Source organism: Gymnodraco acuticeps, unplaced genomic scaffold, assembly GCF_902827175.1.
Source record: "Gymnodraco acuticeps unplaced genomic scaffold, fGymAcu1.1, whole genome shotgun sequence".
In the NCBI taxonomy this organism is placed as follows: Eukaryota; Metazoa; Chordata; class Actinopteri; order Perciformes; family Bathydraconidae; genus Gymnodraco; species Gymnodraco acuticeps.
This window is the reverse complement of record NW_022989953.1, coordinates 2,026,349-2,042,563: the sequence shown is the minus strand read 5'-3', so window position 1 is coordinate 2,042,563 and position 16,215 is coordinate 2,026,349.

Here is a 16,215-nt window from a genome sequence, read left to right as displayed (position 1 = left end):
AGCCTGCCAGATTGAGTAATGTCGGGGTTTTTCAATTGCATGCCCTCTCTCCTGCCCGTCGGCACTTAGAGAGCTGCCTTTTTTCCCCCTCTCTTGATCGTTTTTAACAAGTGAGACTCGATCTCTACTTTTTATAAACAACAGGTAGCCCGAGTAAGCCTACCTTCGTTCCCTGATGGAGAATATTCATTTTTTAATGCTATATTCCCTGGGAATGTGATGCTCCATTTACGCATGGCGAAATGGACATGGGTTATTAACTGAGTAGGTGTGTTTTGTGCTTCTGGTAACGGACGGAACCAGTGGGGCGTAGACTACATCCTGCTTCGCCCTTAACCCAATAGCGATAGCCTTAGAGGGCGAAGCCTTATACGATATAGAACTGGGGTTACGTAATGTAACCCAGCTTCTATGAGTATAGGCGTAGCCCTCTAAGGTTCGGGCCCCACTGGTTCCGCGAATAGCTGAAGAAAAGCTGTTGGAGTGGATTGTAGGGCCTACTTCCTATTTATACGGAAGTGAGCCCGGAGGTGGGGCCCACGTCATAGGTGGGCGTGGAATAAGTCTGTCAGTGCTGCACACGTGCAGTGGGATTACCCAATAGCGATAGCCTTAGAGGGCTACGCCTATACTCATAGAAGCTGGGTTACATTACGTAACCCCAGGTACTGGTAGTCAATCGTTTTGTTGACAAGACAGTAGTGACGGCCATCTTGGTGACGTGTGTTGTTATGCGAGACCAGAGATGTTGTTCATTGAGCGTTTCACACAAACAAATGTGTTACTTCACAGTTTTACGACACTTTTTTATTTTTTTTGACTTGCAAAATTATCTTTTAAATTGACAAACATCATATGTGTAATTCGTGGCACAATTCAAACGGGATCGAAAGATAATTTTTCTCTCTCCATTGACTTAAATACAGAGGATATACATGCACACACACAGAGGATATACATGCACACACACAGAGGATATACATGCACACACACAAAACCACATGCAGATAGGAGAGATAGAGCAGAGAGGCTGCCAGGTACCCGGCGCAAACGGAGCAGTTTCGAGGTTAGGTGTCTTGCTCAAGGCCTAAAACTAAAGGCTGCATGAAACTCAGGCTACAATACAACCATTCTGTTCGGCTCTAACAATTCAATTTATAGATTCTACATCTAAACAATTAGCTTTTATTGTTTCCAATGATAACGTCACCTTAAGTGGAGGAATGCAAACATGTTTTCAAATGTAAGGTTTTGAATTTGTTTGACATTTCTCAGTAATGACACCCAATTCCATTCATGCTATGCCATCAGTAGTAACTCAGATGTTAAGGGGGATGAAGCTTTTCCTCTCAAATCAGATATGCTTTGTTCTTCAACAAATGTATCAATTTCCTGCATAATATATGTTTCTCACAATAGTTTTTTGTAAGCTGCACACAGGTGATACTGAGTCTTCTCGACTAATAGATTATAAACTACACCATGCTTAAATAGACTCCTAAGTTATTATTTCATATGTGACATATGTAAGAAAAGGGAGGGCAGAGTCAATTATATTGAGTCATTTATTTTATATTGGGTAATTTATTTCTCAAACCTATGATTTATGGAAGAGACAATGTATTTCTGATAAACTAATATTTTATCAAACGGTAAATGGTGAATTAATATAACATTTAGAATCATTGGGAAGGGGTTATATCCACAGGGACTAGCTCGCCTTTAACTTACAATAACATTTCTCTGCTTTGGACTGATGAGTATATGATTCTTGCATGTTAAATGACTAACACAAACCTTCAAAAATGATAATGTGCATGTGTCAGGAAGGCTCACAAATAATTCTGAGGGGGCCTATCCTATTTTTGTAATTAAATGATAATATGCTAATCCATTATTTTGAGTTGTCATTTCTCAGAAAACATCCCTATCGGGTGTTGTGCCGATAACTAGGACAGCTCTCAAGGCCAAGGGTCAGAGAGAAAGGGTCACACTCTCCGGGTGCAGAGCCACGTGCAAGGAAGCACAAGGTCGTTGGAGATGAGAGGATGCTTCTCTTCACCTTTCTGCTGAGAGAGGATTCTACTCAAAGAATAGATTTAAAAAATACTGCTGCTGGTTTATAAAGCTTTGAATGGTTTAGGCCCAAAATACATTTCTGACCTCCTGCTAAATTATGAACCATCCAGATCTCTCAGGTCTTCAGGGACTGGTCAGCTTTCTGTCCCCAGAGTCAGAACTAAACATGGAAAAGCAGCGTTCAGTTATTATGCTCCAAACATCTGGAACAAACTCCCAGAAACCTGCAGGTCCGCTGCAACTCTTACTACTTTTAAATCCAGGCTGAAGACTTTTCTTTTTGTCGCTGCTTTTAATTGAAACTGAGCCGTTGTGTTCATCAGTAAAGTGGAACTTATGTGTGAACTGCACTGTAACTTTTTATTCATGTAATTTTTATTCATGTACTTTTTATTCATGTATTTTTTCTTTTAATGTTTCTTTTATTATCTTTTTTTTTTTTAAATGCCTTTGTCTGAATGTCTTTCATTTTTGTAAAGCACCTTGAATTGCCTTGTGTTGAAAGGTGCTATATAAATAAACTTGCCTTGCCTACTCTTCACCTTTCTGAGGAGATGGGATGCTTCTTCATCTTTCTGCTCGGTGGGCTCAAGCAGACAACCCTGCAGGACGAGCGAGGGCTTCAGAGGCTTCTATAATATAAGGTTCCTTGTTTCTTGGAGGAGTTTGATGTCTTCCTAACCTCTCCCATCACGGGGGGACACCTGGATGCGCCACTTGGAATACGCAGTTGCATTGCTTTCAACATTGATAGCAGAAGAAATGCAGGCAGATGTGCCTCCGTTTCACTGAGGGGATCAACAGTGCTCACTGAATGGGCCACACAAAAGCAGAGAAATTGGGGGGGTTGTGAAATATGGCGCTCTGATGAAGAAGAGTTTGAGCCAATCAGCAGCTCAGTGCTAATCTACAGTATCAGAATGCCTTTACACACCAGACACTCAGTGTCATAAAGAGAGGAGGAGAACGAGTCAGGAAGACTGACGGACATGTTCTTCCAGCTCTCGTACAAAGATGAACTTTGAATTGAATGACCAGATGTTAACAGATGTACAATTAATGATTGTTTTTTATATTTCCAATGACCAGACATGTGTTAAATAGTGGTGATTAATATATTATTGTCAGATCAGATTACACTTTCGCACTAAACTAAATAAATAAATAAATATTCTCAAATTATAAGGTATTGAATAATAAGGTATTTCTACTATTATCACAGATAATGTAGATAATGTAGATAATGTTAATATTCTTAATTGCCGTCGTAGCCCCTCGGTCAGGCCGTTATGCCCCACAAATAATTGTACGTCCTACGGCCACCATGGCCTTTGGGCCCCTCGCACTGTTAAAAGTTGCTTTAAAAGCGTCAGAACAGTGGTTTCTGAACTGCATTATGCTGCGTTCACAACGGACGCGATGCGAATACTCGCATCGCTCTAACCGCTGGAGTTTCACCGCCGCTGTCAGCTGTGTTTACTCCTGTTATTCAAACGATAGTTACGGCTGTAACTACGGTTCTATGAGTCCCGGATGACCGCCAGAGGCGGTGCTTTAAGCACTGGATATGTCCATCGCGCGCATGCGCAGCTCGAGTACCAATAACAACAAAGTCACCTGTGACCCACGTGACACCGGCTATATCGGCCGGTGTCGTCAGAGGATCTGTTCCCAGAATCTTCTCGCGAGCACAGAAGAATTCTGAGTGACAGGGGACTCTGGCGGTCATCCGGGACTCATAGAACCGTAGTTACAGCCGTAACTATCGTTCTATTTCGTCCCTACTGACCGCCAGGGGCGGTGCTTTAATCACTGGATGACTTATACCAACAATGTCATGAAGAATCCAAGCCCTTGCTCACCACTGGAAGCAGCGGAGCTCGGCAAAAGGACCACGCCCAAAGAATGGGGAGTGGCAACATTGACCTGATGACAACTGGAGAATGTGCCAGAAGACACCCACGACGCCGCGGCGCAGATGGTCTCCAGGGGCACCACCCTCAGGGCAGCCCAAGATGTTGAAATGCTCCTTGTAGAGTGGCATTTCAGCCTGATGGCAGGGGGCGGCCACTGGCCCCGTAAGCCTGTGAGATGGTATCGACAACCCAGTGGGGCAGCCACTGGTTAGAGGGCATAACCTCCTTTAGTGCCGCCAGGGCAAAATCAAGAGTTGCTGCCGTATACAGGCAGTAGCCTTGATATATGCCCTTTGGGCACCCCCAGGGCACAGCAACTTCGACGTGCCGTACTCCTGAATGTAAAAGCGTGCCAGCTGGGCAGGCTGATTGAAGTGGGTTTGTGGAAGGACCCCGGGCAGGAATGCCACATTTGCCCAAAGGGCAACGCCTGAGAGTCCCACCTCGGGCATGTATTGTTTATGGAGAGGACATGCAACTCCCCGACTCGCTTCCCTGAGGCTATGGCAAGCAGAAATGCTGCCTTCGTGGGCAGCCACCTAAGCCCCACCTGGGCCAGGGGCTCGAAGGGAGGAGATGATAGGGCATCCGGCAGCAGGGGCAGGTCCCAAGCCGGAGCCCTCGGGGTGCTAGGGGGACGCTGCCGTAAAGCCCCTCTCATAAAGAGGGACACCGACCTGTGGCACCCCGCCGTGGCGCCGTTGACCCGAACATGTCGGGCAGAAATCGCAGCCACATAAAGTCAGAGTGGAGTGAGAACGTCCACTATCTAGAAGGGACTGTTGTCTAAGCAACAACGTACATGCTGTCCCCAAGGAACACGCACATTCTTGCCCCCCAGTTGGGGTAGAAAGTGCGTGAGTGCAAGCTGCACAGCCCGAAGCTCTAGCACGTTGACCTGGCGCGCACTCTCCTGGGCAGACCGCTGACCCTGAACGGTCCTGCCCTGCCGCACTGCACCCCACCCTGAGAGACATGCACCTATGGTGATGGTCTCCTGGCGGGATGGGATGGCGCCCATGGGCACGCCCACTAGGAGATAGGCCCCTCCAGCGTGACAGAGAGTGGAGGCAATGCTGCGACACCCTGACTTCCCTGTGCCTGTGCCACTTGGCGTCCAAGTGAAGGCTGTTCAGCCACATCTGCATGGGGCGCAACGACAGCGGGCCTAAGGGCCCAGCGGCCGAAGCAGCTGCCAGTCTGCCCAAGGGCCGGAGGAACTGAATATAAGGCACCATCTTGCCCGGCCCACGTGGAAGTAGGCATCCCTCAAGTCCACGGTTGAGAACCACTCCACTTGTGCATATGCAGTGGTCAGCATATAGAATGGCAGCACCTTCGGGAATCTGTTGATTCCTCTGAGGTCCATGATCGGGCGAAATCCGCCGACTTTCTTGCTCACGAGAAAGTACGCCGAGTAGAACCCCCTGGGCTAAGCAGAGGGTCTTACTGGCTTGATTGCGTCCTTGGACAGAAGGACGGACAACTCTTGGGCCAGAGCTAGGGCCCCTGCCGGATCGCTGACGACAATTTGACCCAGCCGAAGGCTAGGGGCCGGAGCTGCGGTCCGTACCCCTGGGTTAAGGTGAAAACGACCCAAGGGACGGAAGTACAGACAGCCCAGTAACTGAGCTGCTGCTGGGAAAGCAGCCGACGACCGCCCCCGGGATTTCAGGGCCCAGCCCCCCGGCCCCTGGAGCCTCTTGGGGGGCGCCGGTAAGGCTCTGGGGCACGAGGCCGCCTGGAAGGCCATACAGGCGCTACATGAATGAGCCATTCTGTAGGTAGCCAGATGCAGCGTAGCCGGGAACGGGTGCAGGAACACAGCCTTCTCCAGCTACCTGCTTAATGGAAAGAGTAGAGCGTTACTGCTACTCGCCGAACAGAAAGAGGGATGTAATTACACCCACATTACCGGCAGAGGAAGCGGGAGCGAGAGCACTGCCTTCACCTGGCTGGATTAATAAACACGGCAGTTCAGCGTCTACCAGGAGCGGGGGCGAGAACACTGCCGGCTGAGTTAGAGACGAATGCCAGATGCAGCATAACCGGGAGCGGGTGCGGGAACACAGCCTTCACCAGCTACCTGCTTAACTGAAAAACAGGGCAGTTCCGCGTCTACCAGGAGCGGGGGCGAGAACTGCCTTCACTGGTTGAGTTAGAGACAAACGCCAGATGCAGCGTAACCGGGTGCGGGTGCGGGAACACAGCCTTCACCAGCTACCTGCTGAACGGGAAGAGTAGAGCGGAGCTACTACTCACCGAACAGAAAAAGAGATGTAGCTACATCCGCATTACCGGTATAGGGAGCGGGAGCGAGAGCACTGCCTTCACCTAGCTGGGTAAAATAAAGAAGCTTAACAGTACACGCAAGATGTTAGCCGAGTGGCTGCTGCTAACGATCAAGCGAGATCAAGTCAAATAACACACATGTTTAAGACCAGATAACTAGCTTCTAAAGAAGAGAACAGCACAGAGCCGTAGTTACAGTAGTAACTATGGCCAGTACTTACACGGCTTAGAACTGTAGTTACAGTCGTAACTATGGCCAGAACTTACATGGCTTAGAACCGTAGTTACAGTAGTAACTATGACCAGTACTTACACAGCATAGAGCCGTAGTTACGGTATTGACTGTAGAGGAAACTTCTGTGTAGCATGCAGTGGAGTCACCGACTCAGGAAGGAGACACGGGAAGAGTCGGAGCTTTGATGTCAAACCACTGTGATTTATTTGGAGTTGGTACCAGAGTATTCACATCACAAATCCAAGAGTCAGAGGTTCTGACTCCACGGTAGAGTTGCCACGTCAATTCTGGAGAGCCTCTCTCTTGCCAGCCCATCTAACTGGTTTCGCAGAGAGTAAACAACATATTTGAGGAGATAGCCTAAACAGTGTGGGAACACAGAGCTACTTGCCTCGGACACTTATGACCTCGAAGATTTTACCTTGGAGTCCACAAATACAGAGAAGGAAGTGTCCCAGTGTACCCACAACACAGACCATCTGTATCCCAGTATTGACCGGTCACAGAATGGGAACAATAACATTATTGGCTAAGCCGCCTGTGTCCTTAAAGAAGGTAAACAGACATCGAGGTTTGTCCTGTATGTTACTAATTGGCGTCTTATGATAATTATTTCCACAACAGTCCTCTCTTTTTATCATTTATGATAACCTAAAAACATTAGTCTAATAATAATTTGGTCAATAATTAACTCAATAGGCGTCTCCAGGTTCGAGTGTGGTCTCACCTTACATCAATTATATCACAAAGTGGAATAAGATTGAAACATTCAATCACAATGATTGATACAGCCAATCATAATAGGAAAAATCATCTCTCATCAGTGGTTTGATCATCTTTTGTCAAAAGCATAATAATGAACACACATAAAACACAGGTGCACAATGGCTAAATATTTGTTTTAAACTAATATCTTTTATCATTTACCATTAGTTAATTTCATTCATCAAACTATAAAATCAAAACCAGCTTGCCGCTTTAAAAATTTACTTGAAGGCAATCACTAGTCAAAAGCATAATAAAACTCAGGATCGTAAGAGACCCTGCTAAAAATTCACAGTTAGAGTATAGAATTCACAATGGTGATTTGATCAATCTGTGATCTGCAAAAGTGCAGTGTCCTCAATTTTAGGATTATCTTAAGAGTCAGGCACTTAATTTTAGTAATATCAATACATTCAAAATCTGAAAAGGAAAAGTCAGACATGTATTGTGTAGTGTAACAATCTGAAAAGGAAAAAAATCAACTTTAATCAGTTTTAATTAATTGGCCATTCATTGTAAGGGGGAACCCATGGTTCGGGTGCCACGGTAGAGACCCACGGGTCGGGAAGCTCGACGTCGTACATCATCACGGTGTCATCAATGGTGTCGTACCCCACCAGTGTCTGTGGGGCCTGGAGGGCGGTTTTGACAACCTTTTGCATGACTAGTTTAACAACAGTGACTAGGCACATTATCAGGATTAGTACAGCTAAGATAAACAGTGAAATGGTAATGGCAAGTTTACCCAATCCCGCTCCCCATGACCCAAATATTCCAGATAAATCCCCAAATGCAAACCCATGAGTTTCGTGCAATTCTTTTATTCCCCTAGCAGTATCATGAGCCATATCCATGACCTCAGGTGTAGCATCAGAGATGAAAGAACAACACTCAGAGCCAATCACCTTGCACGTGCCCCCCTGTGCTGCTAGCAGAAGATCCAGTGCCATGCGATTCTGTAATGCCACTGTTCTAACTTCCTGCAGTTCTTTGTGTTCAGCCAACATGGCTCTGTTGGATACATTGAGGTGGTTTTCCACTATTTTGGAGAGAGCTATGATTTCCTGCTGGGAAACATAAATGCCATACCAGGGCAGGACAGCGCTAGCCAGCTGCTGACCTGTTGTGATGGTCCTACGATTTCTGTGTAGGGAGGGGAGTATTGCTGCAATCTCACCAATCTCTACTTTACGGATCAAAGGGATTAGATAGGCTAGATAACAGGTGCCATCAAAAGTGTCATAAGGCATGCAACTGTAGGCTCTATCTCCACAGACCAAGTAAACTCTCTCTGGGAGGGGAGTACTGGTTAGTTTGACCTTTATTACGGTGTTACAGTCGCTGTGGCCCACATCGTGAGAGGGTAGAAACCCTCCTCCGTTCTGAAAGCAGATAGACACATTCTTCCACTCATGCACCACAACTGGGGGAATATAAACTGAACAGTCACGTGTAGGGGACTTACCTAGGGGTAATGGCAGCGAGCAATCATGTATTTTAACTTTAATCGAGTCCACTGTTCGGGACCCGAACCAGGGTACCACTGTTACTAAGGCTTCAACCAACAAAGATGGTGTGTGTGGTTGAGGTGAACATGTTGGTCCCGTATAATTAATTGAACAATTAGTCTGGACTAGAGCTAATTGGAATCTGTATTCAAAAACTAGGTTTAAGTACTTCTTCACATATATAATTTTTAGGACCATTACTCGCTTGAAACCGTCTGGTAGGTAATCCTTATTTATTGTGTCAACAATGAGCGAGATTAAGCCCTTGTACCTTAAAGGTTGCTTGGAGTCTATGGGGTAAGAAGGGATGTAACAATCATCGGTCTCATCGCTAATTCGGGATGCTATATCATTCCAGCTAACTAAACTGTAGTCAGGTTTTGTGAAAGGAATTGGGCTGAACATGGGAGAGTGCATGGACTCTGGCATATTTTGGCACAGCCAACAGTTGCTAACATTGCGTTCATGTGCATAATCTATCATTAGATTTATTGCAGAATTAGAATGGGTTTTAGTTTGTTTAGGTGGAGTGATATGGGCACTCTTTAAAGAATCTACATCACTTCCTGGTGACTTAATTACAGCTGGACCTGGTTCCATATTTGAGCATCTAGTGACCCCTGTACTGGGATCTCTGTAATTGGGTGTCCATGTGGTACACATAGGATCATTCTTTAACTGTTCTTTAGTGAAACACCACATTTCTGGGGGTACATTTGCAATGGTGTTGAGTGTTATTCTTACCATCCGCTGCGAGACCTGGAACCGCTGGTACCCCGTCTCTGGATAGACGTTCCACGCCCATAAGCCTTTGCTTGAAAACACAGGAAACACAACAACACAGTCATGTGAGTTACAGTGTGTAGTCGGACATTCAAAGGAAATATTCTGTAATCCTGTTTTGGGAATGTCAAGAGCAGGGAGAGGGAGTAGCCTTATCTCGGGGCCCACTTTCCTCTTTTTTCTCCCTCTTTTTCTAAATGTTTGTGTGATGGTGGGAAACAACCTGATTTTGTTGCTAGGCAATGGTGTGCCCGTTGATGTGGTTTGGCCTTCAGGGTCTGGGCCCCGAATAGCCAAACTGCCTGCGCCCTTGGATAAGAGCACCTTATATTCACCTTCTGAGGGGCGAGAGCCCTCGCCACCTGTCATCGGGATTGGTTCCGCCTCACCTGGCGGGGTTTCCTTGGCCAGGTATAGTAGACCCAGACCAAGGAGTATGAGGACATTCATCACACGCCAGCACCCTGACCCTCCCCTCTGATCGGCGGAGGAGACAGGCGGCATCGAGAAGCATGGATCCACTCTGTCCTGCCTTGAACCTTTAGGGCTGTTCTGGTCACTATTAACACCTGGAAAGGACCTTTCCACCTGGGAGACAGAGCATCTTTTTCAAGAGACTTGATTAGCACATTATCACCAATCTCAAAAGGGTGGGTTGGCTCCTCTCCAGGTTGAGGGAGCCTGTCAGCCACCTGTCTGTGAAACTTTCTCAACATGTCAGTCAAATATTTTACATAGTTAGTCATGTAATCATCTGTCCATAACAGAGTAAGCTTATGGGGTGTCACTGGGGGACTGGACCCTGTGGACATTACCCTTCCCATCAATACTTCGTGGGGGCTAAGCCCTGTCGTAGCATTCGGTGTGTTTCTGATGGAACACAGGACTAGTGGTAGTGCATCTACCCATTTCAATCCTGTGGTCAACATTGTCTTGGTGAGTTTCTCCTTTATGGTCAAGTTCATTCTCTCAACCTGGCCTGAGCTCTGTGGGTGATAGGGAACGTGCAACTGCCATCTGAACCCTAACACTGTAGCTAGACTCTGGGTTATCTTAGAGACGAATGCTGGACCTCTGTCACTGTTAATCCCTGCTGGAACACCAAATCTAGGGATAACATCTTTGAGAAGACACTTTACAACTGTTCTAGCGTCTTCTTTTCTGGTTGGGTAAGCCTCTACCCATTTGGAGAACTGGCACACTATTACCAAGAGATACTTGCAACCTTGGCATGGTGGCATGTGTGAGAAGTCGATTTGCATATTTACAAAGGGCCCCGACGGGGGTACCAAGTGTTCGTGTTGGACTGGGCCACTTTTCTTTCTTGTCTGCTGGCATGTCATGCATCTATCTACTAGGGCCTGTGTCGCTAGTGTGATGCCTGGGGCAAACCATTGTGATTGTATAATCCCATTCATCCCTCCTTTTCCTACATGTGTAGAGCCATGAGCAACATGTGCCAAAACATGGAGGAACGAGCGGGGGCAGACCATTCTGCCATCTGGGTGGAGCCACAAGCGGGACTCTGCGTCAAGTGTACAACTTCTGCGCAGCCATAAGTCTTTCTCCCTAGCATCAGCGCGGGCTTGCATGTCCGCGACATCATTAAAGGAAGGCAAACAAATGGGTTCTGCAGGTTGTGTGGAGGGACATTGGAGCACCATGGAGGAAGAGGAAATGGCCGCTTGTTTAGCCGCGGTGTCGGCTAACGCATTTCCGCGTGCAATAGGATCATCAGAATTTGTGTGAGCAGCACATTTAACTACTGCTAGCTGTGCAGGGAGCAAGATAGCGTCTAACAGTTGAGCCACTAACGCATGATGTTGAATAGGCTTACCAGCCGATGTTAAGAAACCGCGCATTTTCCACAGGACTCCAAAATCGTGGCATACCCCGAAAGCATACCTGGAGTCTGTGAAAATGGTCGCAACTTTATCTTTAGCCAAAATGCACGCTCTAAGTAGAGCATACAACTCTGCCGCCTGAGCCGACGTGCCATTGGGCAACGCTCGGCTTTCTAAGACTTCCCAGTCGTTCACAACAGCATAGCCAGCTAAGCGTAATGTGTCAGACGGTCTGCAGGCAGACCCGTCTGTGTACAGAATCATATCTGAATTTGGGATTGGAGTTTGCAACATATCAGTTCTGGGCGAAGAAGACAGATCAATGGTTGTGATGCAGTCATGTGTTAGATCAAAGTCTGGTATTGGGACCAGTGTGGCTGGGTTCAGAGGAGGGGAGCGCCTGAGAGTGATGTGCGGGCTTGAAAGAATGACCGCCTCATAACCAGAGCGCCTTGCTGCTGTCATATGCTGAGTAGCAGAGGTGTTCAGAATATGCAAAACTGCATGTGGGACATGTACTACACAGTCACTGGCCAGTACAATGGGAGAGGATTGCTTGATAACCATTGCAACTGCGGCCACTGCTCGCAGGCATGAAGGCATACCAAGTACCACAGGGGAAAGTCGAGACGAATAATACGCCACAGGCCGAAAATTAGAGCCATGCTTCTGTACCAAGATGCCCGTTGCAAAGCCCCCCCCTTTCATGGACGTGTAGATGAAAAGGTTGATGGTAATCAGGGAGACCCAGGGCCGGAGCCGATGTGAGGGCCTGCTTTAAGTCCTGAAAAGCTGTGTGCATGTCCTCAGACCAGTGAACAATGTTCGGGGCGGCCTGCAGAGTGGCAGTACGCAGGACGGAGTCCATAGCAGCGTACTCGTATATCCAATGTCTGCAGTAGTTTGCCATGCCCAAGAAGGAAAGCATCTCCTTCTTTGTGCGCGGTGGTGGCACTTTGTTCAAAAGGCAGACTCTCGCAGGTGAGAGGAGGCGGTGTCCATCTCTCAGAATGTGACCCAAATACGTGACCTCAGTCTGGCAGTATTGCAACTTGGCCAGGGATGCTCTGTGTCCGCATTCAGAAAGTCTTTTCATGAGCAAAATGGAGTCGATGCGACAGGCGTCTTTGTTAGGGGATGCTATCAACAGGTCATCAGCGTACTGAAGGAGGGTGCTACCCCCTGTAAGGACCAAAGTGTCCAGGTCTCTTTTAACAGCTGCGGCGTACACAGTGGGTGATTCAACAAACCCCTGCGGGAGGCGTGTGTATGTGATCTGTTTACCTTTGAAAGTGAACGCAAACAGATACTGGCTTTCTGGATGCAAAGGTATAGAGAAAAATGCTGAACAAAGATCAATGACTGTGTAGTATGTGCTGTCTGGAGGCAAAGAAGCAAGGATTGAATTGGTGTCAGGCACAATGGGTGCTGTGGGAATGACAATGGCATTAATAGCTTGCAAATCTTGGACAAAACGCCACTCATCAGGGCGATTGTGCTTTGGGATTGGCAAAATTGGTGTATTGCAGGGACTGGAGGTGTAAACCAGGACCCCCCTGAGCGAGTAGCGACTCTATTACCCCTGTAATGCCCAAAATGGCTTTTTGGGGTAAGTTGTACTGTCTGATCGCTGGCAATCTGGCATTTGCTTTAAGGGTCACTCTGTGAGGGGGTGCAGACTTTACAAACCCCACATGGTTCTTGTGTTTCGCCCATAAGGTGGCTGGGACCTCTGAGAAATCTGAAGGGGGGCCATACTCTGTGGGGAGGGGTGGTTGAAAGTGAGAAAATGTGCTTTGGGGGAGACACATGGGCTTAGGGAGACGTAGCATGTAATGTTCCTCCCCTAGGTTGATCAGATTAGGTGTGTGTGTGCGTGGCAGAGAAGCTGTTGCAACTTCTAGCCGGGCCTGGCAGTGGGCTGCCATGACCCCCACCTCCTCAGGACTACTGCCTGTAGTGACAGCTAGTGTGACGTGTGGGGCAGTTTCTACAACATAAAAGCCCTGTTGTAAGGGTGTGAGCCTAATAGGCAATGCGCACCCCTGTGGACCTATAAATAGAAACTGTTCACATTCCAACCGAGCTGAGCTATTGCAATAACTCCTCACTGACAGTGCATACTCATTTGATGGGTTAAATGCAGCTGTGCAGTGACAATGTAACACAGGCCTCATAGATGACATCATAGAGGCACATGCTGGGGAAATGCTAGCAATGTTTTGAATTCCCTCTGTGGAAAAAATGGAAAGCATTTGGAAATCTGGAAATGTCCAACAATAAAGATTGTTTAGAGATGATTGTATGAATTGAACAGCCTGATATACTCTGCTGTCTGGTATTGTCAAATACAGTCCGTCTGGTGTGCAATGTATGGTTGCTTGTAGCTTACACAGTAGGTCTCTGCCCATCAGGTTAATTGGGCTGCCCTCTGAGATAATGAAAGAGTGTTGCACCTGTGATCCATCAACGGAAATATTAGTTCTCTCTGAAATAGGCTCTGCTATTGGAACGCCGGAAACGCCTACAGTGGTAACAAAACTGTTAGTTGCTTTACACACCTTCTCTTTTGTTCGTACAGCTGATAATGTTGCACCACTGTCAACCAAAATGTCAACAGTTGTGCCATTAACCTCAACCGGCATCATTGGATCTTCGCGGGGGTTAGTGGAAAGGCGAATAGTTGCTGCTTGAATGTGGATTTTTTGTGTTATTGACCCTATTCCTCCATGGCCTCCCTATTGTTCATTATAGCCACCCTGTGCTGCTGCATACTGCCCCTGCTGGGCCTGCCTGTCATAGGGTGGAAAGTGGCTGCTGGACATAGGTGGGGGAGGCGGCAGTGTGGGCTGCAGGGGTGGGGGCAGAGCAGGCAAATTGTGTGTGTGCTGCTGTGCCCCCCACCTCTTAGGACATTTCCCTGCCCAGTGCTCAGTGCTCCCGCATACTTGGCAGTGCATTGGTTTTTTTTGGTTTTTGTTTTGCTGCTGCCTGTTCTTGTTTTGATAACCTTGTGACTGTCCTTGGTTCTGATATTGTGGTGTGCTGTTTTGTCCCTGAGTCTGCTGGTAGTTACTCTGACCTTGATAAGCCTGTGTGCTTCCCTGTTGCAGCACCTGTGCCGTTCGGGGAATCAGAAAAATCTGGCTTCTGTGTAGGGCCCGCATGGTGGCAATAGTAACTTTCCAGGTTTTCATCTGCCAATCGGGGGTGGCTAACATGTAAGCTTGAGCTGTCTCCGGGATAAGGTTATGCAATAAGCTCTGTACTGCAAACAAATCATTGATCTCTCTTTTAATGCCTGCATTGTTGTCCCACACCGTTATGAATCTCTGGATAAAGTCTGGCACTGTTTCTGTAGGGCTCTGGATGCAAGCCATCACTTGGGAAAAGTCAGTGTGAGTTTTAGCACAAGCTTTGATAGCCCTAGCTCCATCAGTTTCTAACCACTGAGTGAGGGACTGTGTTACAGGCCAATCTCCTGCGTTTGTGCACACTGGAAATTTAAACTCATCTTTGCATGTCGGCCATTCGGCTTTGTATGTGAGGACGATCAGCTGTTTAACATCATGCACCAAACAGTTATAGACCATACACACATTAGTCAGCCATGACAGATATTCATCTGGGCTCTTAGTGGGGTTGGGCGCGTGTCTTGTGACATCGATAACCTCTGAGGGAGTCCATGGTTTAAATACCGGGACTTCTCCTATCAGGATTTTCGGGGCATTGTGTGTTTCACTGGAGGCTGCGGCTTGTTGTGCTTCCTGCGCTGTATTATGTACCTCTTGCTCTTGCGCAGCCTGTGACGCCTTTCTTGTGATCATTTTTCCCCTGAGTGCCGCTATCTCCTTAGCTGTGAATTGGCGCGGTGTGTGCTCTAAACTGAGCGGAGGAGGAGGGGGAGGAGAAGGAGGAGGGGGAGGAGGAGTAGAAGAAGAAGAAGGGGGAGGGGGGCTTTGCTCTGGAACTGTCCCTGTCTCTGCTGAAGACTGGCCACCTGAATAACCAGAAGCCTCACCTCCGCCCCTGTGATCTGCCATTTCCTGTAAACCTGCGTTTCGCTCTGTGTGTGCGTCATGTATTTCTTGCTCCCTTTCCCTCTTCACTTCTATCTGTCTGATGTTTATGATAGCTGCAACTGCCTCCAACAAGTCGTTATCTGAGTTTCTGGCAATATGATTTATTTCTTTTGTCTCTGTGGTGGGGATTACTTTGGGGCAGAGAGTTACAGTGTGCTCCTTGATAATGCTCTGTGTTAGTTGGACCCCTGCGTCTGTCAAGATGCTAATCACTTGGGACGGGAGGGGCTCTTTTCCTTGGCGCCTAACCCAGTCTGACATTATAGCTTTAGCTACGGCCGCTACATCGTTGCCATGTCTCTCTTTTATTCTGGACATGATATCTGCTCTGATGTCAAACGCGGTTTGTAAACTGAGTAAGTGACAACCTGCAACACATTTGGAAACATTATCAAGCAGTCTTCTGAGTTCACTAGAGCCCCATTCACATCCACCTTCACTTTCACTCCTTTTTCCCACAGACATCCACGCTTTCACGCTTTTTTTCATGTACCCTTTGTCCCAAGCTGGGTTAGGATCATCATCAATAATCTGAGAAGCCTGTCGCAGCACACTCATATCAAAAGTGCCTGTGTATGGCCAGTCAAACGGGATTCTCCCTCTCTGGTTGTTCTGTTGTGAAAATTCGCACATCAATGCCGTAAAAGGCATCACATGATTCCAGCCTACAGCTCTGCCGACCATCCCAGACGGCATATTTGGGGAAAACAT